Genomic DNA, 6,000 nt, shown 5'->3' with positions numbered 1-6,000 from the left:
GGGAAAGGCTCCACCAGCAGCGAGGCTTCCCTAGAATCGGCACCGAGCGATCCCCTACCAAATTTCTCTCTTTCTCCCTTACACTATGTTGTAACCCTCCAGATTTTAGGTGCTCTTGAGTAGAAGGATCGTCAGCTGCTGGATGTAGGGCCTCGATAGCCCGAACCTGGATAAACCGTTGCGTCCCCTCTATGAATCTTGTGTTCTTGAGTCCACCCGAGCCACCGGAGACACGTACTCTGACACCACGACGAATAACAATGCTTACCGCGGTTTGACCCCGTGACACCAACCACTAAGCAATAAAGTAATCAAATAGAGAGAACCTTTGATATTGTATAGGAAGACCTTAGGCTACTCGCGGGTGAAGAGTTTTGTGGTATTGTTTTTAAGACTGCCATATCATGTAAAATAAAAGAAAACCAAGATGAAACATCCATTCTTAATACATAGTTTTATTCTATTGTTTTATAGACATTTAATTTCATTACTCGTAGAGAGTTGATAATTGTACCACGAGAGTTTCATCTAGACGAAACACATCTTTTCTCTCTTTTTTTTAATGTTACTATGTTATTCAAAATATGGTCAATTTAATATAGATAAAAAAAACCACCGAATCTGACCTTACACGTAACAATAGTATACTTAGTAGACGTGGGACCCATGTTATCTGAAAGCCCTCAACATGAAAGCTCATAGAACCATTAGGTGTACATTTTCGAATAAACTGAGTCCTATTCTGCAAAAAAGGCTGCGCGCCTACCGAGCACCAAGTACCAATGCAAATCCGCGGGCCTTTTTCCCATTTTTTTTACTGATGATGAAAGGCTCACAACCTCCCGTGCCCGCTGCTACTTCTGGCCTAAAATTCCACCAATCGGAAGGGGCAATCTGGGCAGATTGAAGGGGGCAGACCGTGGTGCTGCCGTGATGAGCTTCCAAGAAGAAGGCTACAAAAGGACCAAGTGTGCTCTTCAGGGAGAAAAAATGCATATGCTTTCCCCCACTGGAAGACAGCATGCATGCATACGCAACTTGTTACCAACATGCCTTTGGATTTTAGAATTCATGTCGACAAAACACAAGAATAAGAATAGTGGCCCCATTCGCTTCGCTGAAAAAACAAACAGAAACATTGTTTCGGCTGATTTATTGTAAGAGAAAAATACTGTTCCAGCTAAAAAAATAGACTGAAAAGTACGGATTATAATACAAGCGAACAGGGCCACACAAGACGGGCTACTTGGTTGTTTGAAAGATGGGTGCCAGTAGATTGCAGTCGTCTACGCCCAACAAAAGGAGTGAGCATATATTTCGCAAACTAAGACTACGTTTCTTAAACAACCCTTGTGAGTATCTCAGTCCATTAGGATGGTGACACGGGTACAAAGATATTAGTTTGCATTGACCAGATAAATTTATTATTATTGTATATAACAGTGTTGTGTTATTTTGAAACTTCATTTGGACACAAATTGGGAGATATGACACGTTCAGAGCGAGAAACGGCACATTTGAAATTCCAATTTTAGAATCTTTGCAAAAAGAATTCAAATTTTTAAAAGGGTCGAATGTTTGAATGTGCACGTAAGCAAAAAAAAATCAGCTATTTGTTAAAGGAGTATTAATTAGTTCCTCCGTTTTAAATTAGAGTTCACTTTGGCTTTGTCTTCAACAATACCTCTTTAATTTTAACCAAATTTATTGAGAAACGCATCAACATCTGTAACATCAAATTTATTTCATTAATTCTCCACAAAATATATTTTCTTAAGTATAATTATTTAAACTTGTAGATGCTAATATATTTGTTTCTAAAAATTTGGTCAAATATAGATTTGTTTGACTTAATAAGACAAACTATAATTTAAGACGGGCTGTAGTGTCAAATTAAACTTCTTTAATTTTAATACGTTCAAATTTTTGGATGCCTCCCAAGCCCCAACAGTAAAAAAACAAAGACTATCTGCTGGACCGTGCAACGATATATCCACACTTAATCTTCATTTAAGTAGTGGTATCTTTCTTCGTTTCTTTCTCTAAGACGTATCTAAAAATACGAGCTAGCATTAGCTCTAAACTCCCCGTTCGCTTCGCCGAAAAAACAAACCGAAATATTGTTCTGGCTGATTTGTTGTGAGAGAAAAACACTGTTCCGGCTAAAAAAAACAAGCTGAAAAAAACGGATTATAAGATAAGCTAATAGAGCCTTACAGGAGAAAGAGACTATAGCAGACAATTTTGAACGTCGTGCTGTGAGAGATGCCTTTTGCACTATTCGGCTATTAAAAAATTAATTCGGTTAGCTCTAAGCTGGCCATTAGAGGCGCTCTAAGTTAGAAATCAATTGTGCTCTCAGAATTCATTTTCTTTAATTTTATAATGGCGCACACAGAATCTAGGTTCATGACTTCTGCAGAAATTAATAAAGGAATCTCTTACTCTGGACAGATACCAATGAATAGTTTTTTTAGGAGAGAAATTATTGATGACCTAGAGAGCAATAGAGACTAGATTGATGATGAGCTCAGCTCACACAATATACTTTTCCCACATGGACGGTGACCGGTGTTATAGCCTTATAGGTACCTAACCACCTATCACGCAAATTATTGGTTGGATTATTCAAACAGGAGCGAAGATCCTTCATGCTATGATTTTTGTTGATGACGTAATAAGCATGCATAACAGTTTGCTCTTTACTAGAAGGAAAAAATATATATTTTTGAATTACGGTGGTGAACTCATTTGATTAATTTTTCTCCTATAGTTTGGAAAGATTTCTTTAAGCACATTGAAATCAGAAGAATCAGTAAATCGATGAGAAAAAATCAAGAGGAATATATGCATCACCATTACGTGAAAACAACTGAGGAGAATGTAAAAAACTGCAAAACGAATTGAGGAGATGGGTGAGGCTAGAAAGATGGATAGACACAAAATAAACGAACTGAGAATCAAACACATCGTGTTGGCTTTTCTTGCTACATAATTTATGCTATGCACCTAAACATTACGTTAGGTTTAGATACATATTGAGAGGAAAGGAGGTACACTAAGCAAGTGCGAAAAATTGACCAAACTATATACTTAGAAAAGTCAAAACGACTTACAATTTAGAATAGAGGGGTACTATTATATATACAACAGTTAATACTTATCTGTAATTGAACTGAAAATCATTTGAAAATAATAAATAAATAAATAAATTGCTAGAACAAGCTCTACTTACTACATGTGAACTCAGAAATAAGAATCCACAGCAATTGAATATACACACAATAGTTGCACACGTAAGAAACAAAGAAACGTCTTTCACAAAAAGAAAAGGCAAATGTACTGTCAGTCTGTCACCACAAAACTATTTGTAGTGTACGTCAGAACAATTGTTTAAAACACATGAGTTCAACAATACTTTTACTATAATAATCCAACAGGAATTGGAATAAAGAATTAAGAGAATCTCCAACAGCATCGCTATTCCCTTCCGTGATTTTAGATTTACCGATTATGGAGGATTATGAAGGATAAAAAGCGTCCAAAACTGTATATGGTTTTCCTTTTTTCCCCAAATAGCTATCCTGGCAAATAGCTCGGTAGAAATCCGGCCCAAGCCACCGTCGCCCGCCATGCAGTCGCACACGCCTTCCTCTCCCTCGTGAATTTGCCCCACTCGCGTGATTGGTCGATCCGGTCAAAGAGATCTAAAATAATATGACATGGCAAATTTCAAAAATAGAGAAAGGGATAGAATAAAGAATCTATTGTGGTGCTCTAGTTTTTTTAAGAGCCATTTTTTAGAGAGCCTCTAAATCATGATTTTCGGAGATCTATTTTACAGAGTCTCTTATAGATGCTCTAAAATCTAGTTCTTGAGAGATGGAATTTTGAATATTTTTGTATGAACTATTCATGAAATTTTAAGGAAACAACACTTGATTATTGGATATTAATTACATTTATAGATAAAAAGAAAGATGTTGGTCAGTAACTCACTTGAGATTAAACTTTCATATACTTCTTGCAAAGTTACAGCTATTTGAATGTTGCAATCCACCAAATTCTACTTTTCTCTAAGGGCTTGTTTGGATGCACTCATATCTAACTCAATCTGTATGTGTTGATGTGAACTAGGGGTGTAAATTAGTTTGATTTCTACCCCAATTCGTTATAATGCATGTGAATTAATGTGGATATGAGTGTAGCCAAACAAGCTTTGAAGGAGGAAAGAACATGATACGAAAAAACTACAACATGGGCCATTGAACGAGCCTTAAAAGATGCAAATTTTAGTAGACGAGTGTTCTTCAAACAAATCATTCAACGACAGAGAAAGTAGATATACCGCCCTCGAAAATTTTGTAAAAACATACTATGTTTGCCAATAGTGTCACAGAAGTATACAATGAATTTATTCAAACAAAAGTGCACTTGAGCACTTCATCATAGGGAGTAACAACACCGTTAATTAATAGCTGAGGAGTGATCTCATGGTAAATCATTGAGAATCGAATCACGTTGTTTGCATATCTCGTTTGTATCGAATCTTGTACTCTTCAACTGTTTGTCTACCTCTTATGTAATTGATAGTTCAAAATGCTAATCCAAGTTGAGATATCATAACTGTATCATGTCATATCATGGTTATATTTCAGTCTAAGGCATGACTAGACTATGTTTTTAACAAGAATATATCTGTGTACACTTGTCTTTTTAAATTACCACCGCATATGCAATGTCTCGAAGATACATGCATTTAGCCAAGTTGGACTTGTTTTTGGCTAAGCACAACTTACCACTCATCACCACTTTGGACCCGTCTCTTGGTTGTTTGCCAAACCAGCTTTATGACTTTTCATAAGGTATATGCAATTGGTTAGAGTGGATTATCTATATTATAATATTTTTGTCAGTTAGCCATATTATACAATTCATGAGCTATGGAAACCCGTTACTGGGTGTATGTCTATAAAAAGAAATTAAATCAACCTAGGAGGAACTATAAAAAAAAGGTATCCAAATTCAATTCGAAGAGCATTCCAAACCCTTTACTGGGTGTATGTCTGTATGACCACGCTCCCTCCAACTAGTTGAGTTAGTTTTCATCTATGGAAACTATTGTAAGCGGAACTATTTAAGCATTTATCTTTTTGGTGTGAATGTAAAATGTTTAAGCATTTAATTTATTTTTGTGAACATAAGTTTTCTCTATTGGTACACAGCCAGAATATTAAATTTCTCCTAGTGAGGTGAGGTTCTCCTAGTGTTTTGGCATTCAAAATTTAGTATAAATTTTTCCTACCAAATGCCTCCTAGTGAGATTTCCATGTGCTATAACTAGTGGTAGTGTTATATTACTACTTAAAAACACTAGGAGAATTCCACCATTTTGGTAGTGGTACAAATAGAATTTTCAATAAGTGCTGATATTTTTTATGAGTGATTAGCTCATATCCCTCTTGATGCATGTGCAGTGATCTCTGGAAATCTCTCAAACATTTCTCCCATCCATTAGTCACAAAGAGTTGAAGTTCATTGTCTAAAAAGGAGTAGTCGAAGTCATCTTAGCTATATGTATGTTTTAGCTAGATAGCAGAGCATTTCTGCACAATATGGAGTACCTGCACTATATACAGCTTATATTGCTTGTCGCAGTCACGGAATGCCTGATTTATTAGACAACGAACTTAATTTGGTGAAGTTGGTTTCCACTGGGCTTTTTTGAAAGAAAAAAAATAGTTTTTGTTTTCCTGATATTTTTTGTTCACCAGCTTCTCTCTTTGAAATTAATTATTATGGAACGATTAAGACACTAGCAAAAGGAAGGTTTATTACTGCAAAGCAAAAACATAAACCAAAACCCTAGCAGCTATAGTGGCATACGCATCTCACTGTTATAGCCACCGTTTTTGGCAATGATCAGATCAGATTAATACAGACGGTTGCGACTCTACCAAAGGCCTCTAGAAATCATTGTATAGGACGGGTACGGAACCA

This window comes from Miscanthus floridulus, chromosome 9 (genome assembly GCF_019320115.1).
Source record: "Miscanthus floridulus cultivar M001 chromosome 9, ASM1932011v1, whole genome shotgun sequence".
Classification (NCBI taxonomy): Eukaryota; Viridiplantae; Streptophyta; class Magnoliopsida; order Poales; family Poaceae; genus Miscanthus; species Miscanthus floridulus.
The sequence above is the reverse complement of the archived record's forward strand: the minus strand, read 5'-3'. Positions refer to the sequence as shown.